This window comes from Mytilus galloprovincialis, chromosome 1 (genome assembly GCF_965363235.1).
Source record: "Mytilus galloprovincialis chromosome 1, xbMytGall1.hap1.1, whole genome shotgun sequence".
Lineage (NCBI taxonomy): Eukaryota > Metazoa > Mollusca > Bivalvia > Mytilida > Mytilidae > Mytilus > Mytilus galloprovincialis.
The window spans coordinates 71608571-71622373 of record NC_134838.1 but is presented as its reverse complement, the minus strand read 5'-3'; the positions used below and the strand labels follow the sequence as shown (position 1 = coordinate 71622373).

Genomic DNA, 13803 nt, shown 5'->3' with positions numbered 1-13803 from the left:
AAATACCGCAAAGGAATTCTTAATGGCGCTGACTAAGAAGAAAGTTTTTGCATTAAGGACACCATGTGTATATATGTCTCTGAGGACACTAAAACGATGTTTTAAGATCACAGAGAATATGGATATATAGGAGGATATATAAATACCTCATATCTGTAAAGTTAGGTATCAATAGATATTGTAATTTTGAAGTTAAATGACTTTTTAATCAACGCGTGCCACTCGGCACGTGACCAACGGCTTATTGCAAATTCACTAATCATCATGTTCAATCAACCTAATCCAATACACAATAATAGTCTTTTTATCGTTACTTATTGATTAATTAATGGTTGTTGTTGAATAAACCTAACGGTTTAGCGTGGTAAAATTTCAAGTTTATGAAAGAAAAATAATAAAAAAAATGAATTTTGTGTTTTAAAACTTTGCCTTTGTTATATTTTGATTTAAGGAAATTGCTATGCAAGCTTTTTTTTTAAATTAAAGAACCCTATTTTGAGATACAAATTGAGACAAAAATGCTTTTGAGATTTCGTTTCCTTGTTAACAACACAAGAGTTTACATATATTATCATTATACCTTGAATGAGTGACATATGCATGAGAGTATGTGGTGTCCGTGTGGTTCTTCAAAATCCGATTACAGAAGTAATATAGAAAAACTCCAAGAGGTAAAATTATATTACGTTTTAAAAAGAGACTATAAATCATAACTGTCTCCTATGAACAATAACTTTAAAACTGATGTCAATGCTTTTTTTTAACAATTCATCTTTATTTCAAGAATTGAAGATGAATACCATTTTATTTTATAATGTAATAAGCATCGTCATGTAAGAAATATAATTCACAATGTGTAGGCGCGAATCTAGAGCTTGAAGCGGAGGTTTGGGGGAGGGGGTACGTGATAAATGTTTAGAATACTAGAGAAGTTTTCTTGTTATATAAAACCATATGTTTTTCAATAAATGGCAAACTTTTTGTTCATCCGGCATATGGTTACTCTAAATAAACTTTTGATTAGTTTAATTATTTGATTACAGATCGTATCTACCCGTTTTGCAATAGCTGTATCACCCTAAATGAGGCTAATAAAGATATGTATAATAAAATATAGAGGTAGCAGTCTTGGATTGTCTTAATTGAATCCTTTGATCCTCTAATTATCAAGTTACCCTCTGGCCAATGTAATTATGACTTGTGTATATTTAAAGAAGTTACTATATATATCTTTATTCTCATAAAGCAAATGCATTACATCGGTACAGATATAACAAATACAACAATAAATATTTACAATATGTACAAAACAAGCGAGAGATGTTACAAAAGTTACAAGCCAGGAGTACAAGCACGGGCCGACAAACACAAGTATTTATATTTTCTATAAAAAAAACAAAGCTTCTTCAGAACTGGTTTTCTTGTACTTGCCATTACTTCAGAGAATTTAACTGTATATGCCGTTTTGTAAAATATGCAGTTAAAAACTCTTTTCGTTTTTGATTGAAAAATTTGCATTCAAATATAAAATGATATTCGTCACCTATTTGTCGATTGTTACATAGACTGCAAAAGCGGTTTTCTCTGATTACGTTTTTCCATCTTCCTGTTTCAATCGGCAACTTAGTATTAGTCGTTTGAAACCGACAAAAAACAATAGCGTCTTTGAAGTCCAAAATATTAAAATATTCTTCAATTTCAAGTTTTTCTTAAATTTTTTGTAGTTTATACCTTTTGACGAATTTTGAATGAGGGAATTCCAGTTCTGAATATATTGATCTAGCAATCTCTGCTTTATGACAGTTTTTAACCATTCTTTATTAACAAAATTTTGTATCTCCCATATGTTTGAGAAACCACAATCTTGAAATATTTTTTGTATAAACAAGATCCATTTTATCTGGTTATTATGTAGCGACAACGTGTCACCCTATTCAATATATAGTAAAGATAACATTAAAAAATATTTTAAGATTTTCAAGCGGTGTGGTTGGGTGTCACGTTGACAGGGGGGGGGGGGGGGGGGGGGGGGGCTGGGTTCACCTTAATTATGATTAAAACATGTTTTTTGTACTGCCTCTAATCAACAGAAACTAAAATCTCATTAAAAATGAAAAATCAGAATATATTTTAATATAAAATTTGTAGAACAGAAGTTAAGTATCCCATAAAACATAATGAATCATTATGTATACATGCAGAGACCAAAGCAGCAAAGATATAGTCAAAAGAATCTATTTGCATTTGCCTATGTTCTATCCTTATAAAACCTTGCTGTGAGGCATGGTCCCTGACATCAGAAAAATGAATGAAGTATTGGCAACTGGACGTTAAGCAACCAAATATAAATCCTCACTTTTCCGTGAAGTGTTCACAATTATTTGTCTTTTTAAAATTAAAAGGATTAAAAATTCCCAAACTGAAAAGAGTTGAAAATACTTTATTACTTTAGAAGTAAAAATTATAACAGACAGAATAAATACGGCATGCAGAAACAAACAAATGGGAAAAAAATAGAGAACAATTCAAAATACCATATATACATGTTTAAACAGTATACTAGCAGATTATGAACGGGTCAAGGTTGAGCGGACGTGAATTTCTACCTATTACACTAAAAAGGTGACAATCAATTTTTTTAGGCACGTGTCGAATACACATTCGATAACTTCGAGACAGAGTTTGGGGACCGCCGAGTGAGTCCCCCTTTGATAGGGGGGGGTTGGGGGCGCAGCCCCCCGCCGAATTTTTTTTCTCTCAATGGCTAAAAATGACGACCCGTTTCTTTTCGATTTCCTTACTTTAAGAAACGTCAGTTTTGCTTGAACCTGGAAGCAATTTTTATGCAAAAACAAGCTGAGATTGTTGTTCGGGGTGAGCCAAGGCTCCGTCTTGAAGGCCGTACTTTGACCTATAATTATGAACATTAAAATTCATCGTGGCCGCCGATTTTTCTCTCTTAGTAAAATGGCTAAAAATAACTCGTTTTCCTTCGATTTCCTGACCGTGACTGTAAGAAACATCAGTATTGCTGGATCCTGGGAGCAATTTTTATGCAAACAATTATTATCTGTATTTAAAGATATTTTTGTTAGAAATCAAACTGGTAAGTTAAAAAAAAACATATAAAGCAAGATTAAAGAACGCAAGATATTTTTTTTATCGAGGACCTTGAATTTCAATATTGTTGAAAGCTGAACAGACATGTTAATAACTACAACCAGGTACTTTCTATGCTAGTATATACTTAGTATAGAAAGTCCCTGCTACAACAAATGGAAGGCATTGACCATAATGTTCTCGTACGATCGGGAGACGTTAAAAAACGATCCAACAGCTGATTCAAACGGTAATGAATTTCCGATATCTTAAAGATTCACAATACAAAGGTAACTTCCTCTGCTTAATTGAGCCCCTAAATAAATGTGAATAGTTATGTTTTATTTAAAGTTATCGAAAGCAAAGTTTCATATGTGCAACTTCTCAATATAAATTCAAGTTCTTTGTGTATATATTGTCAATATTTCATTTTATTACTTAAAAAAAAAAAAATTGGTGTAGAAAATTCAGGGGAGGCACCCCTGCCTCATAGGTAGTTACGGCCCTGATCGTATTATTTTCAAAAGATTATTTATTTTCATATTTTTTTTATCTATGCCGGGAAAGAATTGAAAACTGTATTTATAATTTTTAAATTTATTTTATAAAAAATCCGTGTAGGTCTCATGAAATGGAACCCACGCATTCCTACTTAAGATTTATAAAGGAGTAGGTTCAGTAAGACCCCTTTTCGGCCCCAAAATATAGCAGTTTTACTAAATTGTATAGTACTAGAACCGAACACCTGTTTTGTGATATATATACATATAGTTAATTTACCGTAAATAACTGCGAGAAAATGAATAATACACAAGTTGATAATTGTCTCTTCTCTGCTCATAAATTTGCATGTAATATTTTCTCTGATTTAGGCCAACATTAAAAATATCTTTGTTTCCCCTCTCCCGACTGAGGTTGTTAGGGTATGGGTAGGTAGGTAGGCAAATTATTTTATCTTATACCTTGATATGGGTTTCTATATTGAATTTGTACAAAATTCAACAGGTAAGGCTCAAGTCAAGAAAAGTGGGGTATTCCCTGTATTCTAATTCAGTGTACACCACAGTTTTCTGGTGTTAAAAAAAAACAGTATACAGGGACCTTCTTTTTTTTCCTTCATTTAATTTAATGAAATCTACAAAAGCACACATTCTACTTGTGATACTAATGCCTATTGATAGCAAGTGTTTTTTTTTAGTTAAAAAATCAAGCTTATTTCAAGTCTAATTTGATGCATAACTCACAACAAAACAATTCCTTTGTTCACCAATTCATACCTTGATCATCAATTATGAGATGACAAAAAGATACATGTTTGTTAATCACTTGGGAATTAAAATTCAATGAATAAAAATTTTCAATAGAAGTGAACATAATTCAGTTATGTTCAGTTACACCTGGATCATGCAGCTTGGTCAATTGATTCCCAAACAAAGATTTGTATGTTTTTTTCGAGTTCTAGAAGAAACAAGGCTTCCCTTTATATTCATGTTTTGTATTTCCTAAAATAATTGTCATAAGTATTTACGAATTCTACTGATGAAGGTATAACGTTAAAACGTGTCCTTTTGTAATTTTCATGCCATAAATTGAAAAAGGAAATCCCATTTAAACTGGTTTTTTTTTACACCAGAAAACAGGGACGTTCCCTGAAAGCAGGGAATACATGTATCCCACATTTCCTGACTTGTGCCCAACCTCTTCAAAGACAAAGTATAAAAAAAAATAGATAGATTTTAAAGCACGAGTCAGACCATTTTTACTCAAAGTCCTTAAGATTTTATCCTTTTTAAAAACAGGAACAGAGGTTAGACACAAAGAAAATCAAGATGCACTCAGCCGATTGAAAGATGCTTCATTTTTTTTTTATTTTCAAAAAAAGATCACCCTTGCAAACAAACAAATCGTGTGGGAAGCATTTTCTTTGTTTTCTTTGATTTCGAATCATGTAGACGCTTCAATGCAAAAATACCTTGATTTAAAACGCTCGTTGACTACAGCATCTGAAAGGTATCCCCAAAACCGAACGATCGTTGACTTCAGCATCGGAAAGATATCACCAATAACCAACATAGCAAAAAACAAAATAGTGGACAAGAATGGCCAATAAAATTTTTCGGGTAGCGGTGATTTTACCGGGTCGGTCGTGTGAGGGGAAACAAACAATATTTTATTTTAGGCCTTACTTGTGAGATCACCGACACTAATAATAATTACCTAAAAAAAATAGGTGCTCCGTACTAGGAAGATCATATCGGATCCTATCAATTTATTGGTTCCATTCCCCCAATTAAATGAGTCTACACGTCTCCTTAGAAAAAATGCCTTCCAATGCGTCTGAACTACTAAGTACTTCCATATAATTTCGAAAACAGATAATAATCTATTTCACTGGATGAGATTGGGCTGACGGATTTTTAAATGGAAATGTATTAATTTTTATTTATAGCACAAGTTTTACAAGGCAAGATTATTCACCCTGTTCGCCCTACAAATCAAATGGTTGCCTCCTTACACCTACACGAGCTAAAACATATACATATGAACATTTGATATCATTTATTTTGTGTGATAACTCTTCACCAATGACCTGAGTGAAAGGTTGACATGGGCAGATCCAGAAATTTCCATTTTTTTAATTTTTTGTTGTTTTTTTTTGGGGGGGGGGGGCAGAGGGGGATGCTTGCTCCAGTCATGCTTCAGTGATTCCCTATATAATCAACAAAATATTTCACACCAAAAAGGGGGGGCGGGGCTTTCTCCTTAATAAGAAATCTCTGTTTTCAGGCATAGGCTCATATAAATTTGTCTTTTGAAGAACTGAAATAAATATGAAACGGCTAATGAGTTTTCAGATGCTTTACATTAAAATACATCATGTACATACATGTGACATACACAATTATTTAAGAATTGAATGCTTCTTTTTGTAAATTTATTGGGGTGTAAAAGCGTTGACCGAAGTACATTTTGTATGAAGCGCGGAAGCGCTTCATTCTAAAAATGTACGCACGGTCAACGCTTTTACAACCCTATAAAGTTACAAAAAGAAGCATTCAATACTTATAATTACATTTTTTAGCTATCATCATCATGAAAACACGAATTTTATATATTTTATTATTTAATTCACCTGTGCACTTTATTGTTGGAGCACGTGTTATCATAAGTGAAAAGTTGTATTGAGCAATGCAACTGCTTACGGAATAGTACGTGATGTGCAGTTAGCCAATCAGAATAAGATATTATAATGAAACATACATCTAATGTAATTATATATAAATGTAGAATCAAATCTTGATAAATGTATGTAGTTGAAATTGTTAGCTTTAAACATAAAAAAAATGAACTCCCAAAGTTTAAACACAATTAAGAATGACCATGTACATGATGTACATGTAGTCTGTAATGTATGCCGTTGCCATGAAGCTAGATCATTGTAGGTAAACTGTCATCTATTCCCTTAAATCTTTGTCCCCAGTCACCCCAAGTTTGATTTAAATTAGGGAGCTTCCATTTGATTTTTATGGGGGGTGGGCTAGGATGAAATTTGGAAAAAATAGGCAGAACAGGAGTTTTGAGAAGAAAAAAAAGGCAGGATGAGACACTAGCAAAAAAAAAAGTCAGGACGACAATTTTGGTAAAAAAAGTCAGGATAAACTAAAAAAAGAAAGGCAGGAACGAACAGAGTAAAAATAAAAAGGCAGGACAGAGATTACAGCTAAAAAAAAAATACAGGATAAAATTTTTCATCCTAGCCCCCCCCCCCCCATAAAAATCAAATGGTAGCTCCCTTAGTCAAGTATATATATACTCTATTAGGTCTCTAGTTTGGATAGTGTATAACTTGCAAATTAAAATCATACTCCTTCCAAATTTATTTCTTTAAAATATTATGGATGAAATAGCAAGTAAAGAATGAAATTAAATTGGATGAAATGTGTCAATTTTTTTGGTAAAGTAGTATGTCTGAAGTTGTCAAACTTAATGATAGACCCTTCAGGGGCGGATCCAGTCATTTTAAAAAGGGGTTTCCTAACCCAGGACAAAAAAAAGGGGGGGGGTAATTACATGTCCCCATTCAAATGCATTGATAGTCCAAAAAAGGGGGGTCTTTGACACATTCCCCATTCCCATTCTCAATTTTATCATGTAGTCGTCGTAGTCCGAAGACACTTAGTTTTCGCATAATTACTTTTAGTATAAGTTAACAGAAATCTATGAAACTCAAACACAGGGTTTGTGACCAGAGTTTTTGTCCAGAGTTTAGAAATTACATGAATTAGGGGCCAAAAGGGGCCAATATTAAACTTTGTTTGATTTTATAGAAAATTGAATTATTGGGGTTCTTTGATATATATATTCCAAATCTAACTGTGTATTTAGATTCCTAGTTTTTTGGTCCTGTTTAAATTGGTCTATCTTAAGGTTCAAAGGGTCCAAAATTAAACTTATTTTGATTTTAATAATATTTAAATTCTTGGTGTTCTTTAATCATGTTAATATGCTGAATCTGAATATTTACTTAGATTTTTAGTATGGGCCCAAATTTCAAGTTGGTCCAAATTGGGGTCCAATATTTTACTTTGTTTGATTTAAAAAAAAAATGAATATATATATGGGGTTCTTTGATATGCTGAATCTAACCATTCATTTAGATTTTTGATATTTTGGCCCGTTAACAAATTGGTCCACATTGATATCTAAAGGGTCCAAAATTGAACTTTATTTGATTTCATCAAATAATGAATTATTTGCGTTCTTTGATCATGTTGATATGCTGCATCTAACCATGTATTAAGATTTTGAATATTGGACCATTTTAGAGGTTAATTGTCAATTTAAAATTTTTAAGTACTTGGACCACATTCATTCAATGTCAGAAACCTATGCTGCATCAACTATTGAATCACAATCCAAATTTACATTCAGAGTTGTATCCATAAAATTGAGAATAAAAATGGGGAATTTGTCAAAGAGACAACAACCCGACCAAATAAAAAAACAACAGCAGAAGGTCACCAACAGGTCTTCAATGTAGCGAGAAATTCCCGCACCCGGAAGCGTCCTTCAGCTGGCCCCTATACAAATATATACTAGTTCAGTGATTATGAACGCCATACTAATTTCCATAGTGTACACAAGAAACTAAAATTAAAATAAAACAAGACTTACAAAGGCCAGAGGCACCTGACTTGGGACAGGCGCAAAATGTGGCGGGGTTGAACATGTTTGTGAGATCTCAACCTCCCCCTATACCTCTAACCAATGTAGAAAAGTTTGAATTGAATGTTGTGTCCATACTTGCTCCAACTGTTCAGGGTTTAAAGTGTACGTTTTTATCAAGCTGAGCCATGCATAGCATTCTTATTGGTTATTTATATATTAATTTGAAATTTTGATGAGTTAGACACATACAGATTATACTGTAAACAATACTTCAGAGTTTAACGTAGTCAAGCAAAACAAATCATAGAAGAATAGTTGAATCATGTTTTTGTTGTCCAATGAAAAATTAGTACGAACACCAAGAAAAAGTATGGGAATGTTTGTTTTTTAAACTATTGACCAGGGTGAAAGTCTTTGAAAGTCATGACTGACCAAAAGTTTGTGAAATGAAATAGCACAAATATTCCATTCTTATTAAATATTATTGTATATAAAGAAAATACTGATGTTTAATAATAGTTTTTACCCTTTTTATGTTTTATAGGACAAGAAATATAGAAAAATAATGAAAAATATAAACAGTTTCAATAGAAATGAGCGACAAAACAAGATAAACAGAATACAACAAGGCCTAAATGGTAAGACCACTTCTATATACATTAAAATCAGAAATTATTGCTTGCATTTATTATTTTTCAGGGAATGGACAACTTATTGTGATTACAAAAAAAATCTGCATCAATTATATATACATGATATATATATATGTTTCTGTTATCAAAATATGATTTCTTATTTTTGCGATACTCACCCAGTCACATTAATCGCATTACTAAAAATCTCTGGATAATTTCTGAATTACAGTAATAAACATGATAAAAGTAATTGCCTTTGAATGATGACTCTTATAAAAATAAGAAGATGTGGTATGGTAAATGAGTGACTTATCCACCAGAGTTCAAAGAAGTGGATGCAAGAAATTAAAGGCCAATGATGGGCTGGCCTTCAATAATGAGACAACACTTCCTTTATATGTCAGCCAATAAAGATCCCAACATGAAAAGATTTAAACAATCCAATTTAGTTCAACATGTTCAAAAACAATAACAATTAATAAAAAAATATCATGTCTGTGAGCACTCAACCTCTTACCTGACCATAATATAGGACAGTGGTTCAAATAACACAGCATATGAACATTCTATAACAACTTTTGCAAGTGGCTAAACTTTAAATATCACTGCAAGGCACTAAACAACGAATATTTAATCTTGGACACAAAGCACTGAAATAAGAGAACTCATATAAAGCATGACAAGTAAGAATATCAAATGAAAGTTTCTCAAATGTTAAAGTCATATGAAACGAGTGAGTGATGAAAAATAAAGTTTGTCCAACTTTTGAACCAATGCATGTATACATCATAAACTTAGTACTCTGTGCACGATTTTATCATTATTTTCACAAGTATATCATATAAATCGTCAATTTTTTTTTCTCTCTGTTTGTTATGATTTAACAAATAATGCTGCTCATTAAATGCCGTGTTTTGAAGCTGAGTTTTACCGATTGCCACCTTATAGTAAACAAATCACAAAAAGCATGGGTATTGAGCACGTGTTTAACATGTATAATCAGCTATTTGTTTATTTCAATGACAGATCCTTGCATATTGTGGTCACCGGATTTTTACGAGGAGGGTTACGCTCGGGTCACTATGTATATGGAAAATATGTATCAACGAATTGCTTCCTGGAAGCAAGCAATTAAAAATAAGTAAACTTCTTCTAAATGTGGACAAATTAAAGAATTTTCCTCAGAAAAAAGTATATGTACTTAAGTTGCATAATGAAAACTATCCATTTAGTTATAAAAAACATAATTATTATACATATTTTTTTTAAATTTGAGGTTTCTTATGACTTTAATTAAAACATGATAAAATAAGCCTATTTATATTGCTGTTTTTTTTCTCCATTTATCATGTTTATAACTTCTTCTTTTTATTTTGTGTATTTATAGGTCAGATATCTTGGCTTTTATGATCATCGTCAGGTCCTGCAAGTCTATACTGAAGAGGAAACTTATTTGTTAATACTTTTCTACATAATGTGCTAATTGGATTAATTAATGTGAAATGAACTCAATTGTGTGTTTTTCTGAAAAAGAAATAGAAAAAATTCTACAAAATTGCTATAAACAAAATGGAGTACTATCAAATATGCACAAGGACACAATGGTGTAAAATGTAACAACCTACATATTCACTGATGGATTATGGAGAAATTAAGAAAAAAAATAGTATCTTTGTCATGTTTGTTGTCGAAATAAACACATGCGTTATCCATTCATGTACATAATATTATGTACATGGCTCTCCATCATATCAAATATACAGAGAAGATGTTTGAAGAACAAGTTGCCAAAATTTATTCAACCAATTGAAGGAAGATGTCTTGTGAATGGAATTATTTATGCACTGAACTGTTATGTACGGGGTAGAATAATTATACACAGCAGCTGAAACAGAAGACAAGTTAATTTGACATGAAAAGTGTTTATTTTATATAATCTTTTGTATCAACATGATCAATAATTCAGTCTAGGAGAAAATATATTTATACTGTTTGTCAATGTTTGTACTGTTATGAAATTTTTATAGAGGAAAAACATTTCCTTAAGGGAAATTTGATGTTCAGAAATTTCCTTAGAGGAAATTTGAAGAACAATGATTTCCTTAGAGGAAATTTCCTCAAAGGAAAATTTGAAGCGGCAAATTTCCTCAAAAGAAAAAGAATTTCCTCAAAGGAAATAATTATGCAGCAAATTCCCTAAGGGAAATCTTTTTCCCTTGAGGAAAACTCTTTTTCCTCTGAGGAAATTGTTGGAAAAAGGGGCATTACTTTTTCAACAGTGGTGCTAGAGCCAAACATATTTAGGACAAATATCAGAGAACCAATACCAATCAAGTTATCAACTTCATTTTGACTTAACTCCAAAAATTAAGGTTACAACTTTTGCACTCAGCGGAATTGCAAACTTGTCCCGGATACTGTTAATATTCTTATACAAGACCTGTTTATTTTCTCTTGCTTATGACCTTAGATATATTATTAATGCTGTATGTTTATGCTTATGACCTTAGATATATTATTGCTGTATGTTAATGCTTATGAAATTAGATATATTATTGCTGCATGTTTATACTTTTGACCTTAGATACATTATTGCTGTATGTTGATTGTCACTTGCTTATGACCTTAGATATATTATTGCTGCATGTTTTTTTTAAAATGCTTATGACCTTAGATACATTATTGCTGTATGTTGATTGTCACTTGCTTATGACCTTAGATATATTATTGCTGCATGTTTATGCTTATGACCTTAGATATACTATTGCTGTATGTTGATTGTCTTTTGCTTATGACCTTAGACATGTTAGATATACTATTGCTGTATGTTGATTGTCTTTTGCTTATGACCTTAGATATACAATGTATAATATTGCTGCATGTTTATGCTTATGACCTTAGATATATTATTGCTGTATGTTTATTGTCACTTGCTTATGACCTTAGATATATTATTCATGTTATTTGTGCAGGTTTATTGACACTTGCTTAAGCATGTTAAGTTATTTTATTGCTGTTTGTTTAATTTTCTGTTTTTGTTTCACACATTTTACTTGATGGTGTTATCTCAGTGAAAGATGAAATATTAAAACACAAGTGCCTTATTTGTTATACCAATTGTAATGTTTTGTCTTTTTGAAAATGATATTCTCAAATGTACATAACTTAATTTAAGAAATGTTGAAATTAAGGAAGGATATGGTATGTGATTGCCAATGAGACAACTAAAAACCAGAGATAAAGGTATTTTCAGCCAGTGACTGAACAGCCGTCAACAATGAGCAAGACCTATCAACATTTAAATATCTGCATGAAAAAAACACAAAAACATTCAAATGGATAAACATAAGACACTGTGTGCAATGGTGTGAAAGCTATATATGCAAAACTATATACTGAAAATTCAGAAATTATTGCTAGCAATTGTAAGTGCGATTTTTCTCAATTTCATCATTTTTTTGTGTGCAAAATTTAGAATAATCCTGTTTAGTTCATAAAAAATTTCAATATGCAAGTGTATATTATTGTGATTATAACCCTGTCACTATTTTCACAATAATAAAAACAGCAATAATTTCTGAATTTATAGTAGTTGAATTGACAAAAATCGTAGAACACACAATTATATATTTCTACAATTAAGATTCAAAGAAATACTTGTACCCATAATAACTTAGTCCGTTTTGTGAAATTGCTTCACTCATGCAATTAGAGAATTTTTTTATGTTTTCTTTTTAGTTATATCACTTCCCATGTGAACAATTATTGTTCCCATGGGAAAACATATTGTTCCCAAGGGAAAAATTATTGTTCCCAAGGGAAAAATTATTGTTCCCATGGGAAAAAATATTGTTCCCATGGGAAAAAATATTGTTCCCATGGGAAGAAAAGGAGTTCCCTTGGGAAGAAAAGTTCCCTTGGGAAATTTAGAACTTCCCATGGGAACAAACAATTAACTTATGTTCCCATGGGAACTTTAAAGTTCCTATGGGAACTCTAAACTTCCCATGGGAAAAGTAAATTTTCCCATGGGAACTTCCAATGTTCCCATGGGAAATTCTAATATTCCCATGGGAATTATCAAATTTCCCATGGGAAATGTACTTTTAATCAGCTGCAGTGACAAGAGTGACAACAGTGACAAGTTGGGACATATGGCATTTTTTTAATTTTTCAATAATCTATCACTGGGCAAATTTTTTTTTTGATATCTTGTAAACCGACAAAGTCAGATTTGCCGATACCGGAATGGCAAATTTGTCCCGTACAGTGTTCATTAATGTCATCCATCTGCATTAAAAGGCTATCACCAAAATAGCCTAATCAACTATTTTCAATTGCTGTTTATCTCAATTTAACCCATGATCGTGTTTTCGATTTCTAGAATCAACGCTTCCCAAACCTGTCGATGAAATGCCATCACTAAATTGTATTCATTTGTTTCTTTTGTGTGCTGAATTTATTTCTGCTGAATCCAAAGCTCAAATACACCAAACGAATGAAAAAAAACTTCATATTTCTGTATTGGAACAGGCATTTCCTCTTGTAGAAAATTGTGGCTTAAACATGGTATTATAGCTAGCTAAACTTCTCACTTGTATACCAGTTGCAAAGAATTATATAATATTGTGTATTCTTCTAAATCAAGGTGATGCATTGCATGTTATAGTCTGGTATTATAAAATTATAACATTAAGATAACGACACATTTTTAAAACAATAAAAAAGCTGTAAATACCAGCATATTGTTTTTTTGAGATTTCAGTGGTTGTGATCTTTATAATAGTTTTAATACCAATATTATTTATGAAAATTTGTAATATTTCCATCACCCTGGCTATGTTATTTCAACATCACAGTATCACAGTAATTTAATTTGTAATTATTGTAATTGAACTAA

At 31.7% G+C, this 13803-nt stretch overlaps 1 protein-coding gene across 1 annotated transcript in view; it reads right to left on the bottom strand.

Moving 5' to 3' along the window:
- Window positions 1–13803, bottom strand: part of LOC143044155 (uncharacterized) — a 64188-nt gene that overhangs the window by 17512 nt on the left and 32873 nt on the right. The gene's annotated exons all lie outside the window — the stretch shown is intronic.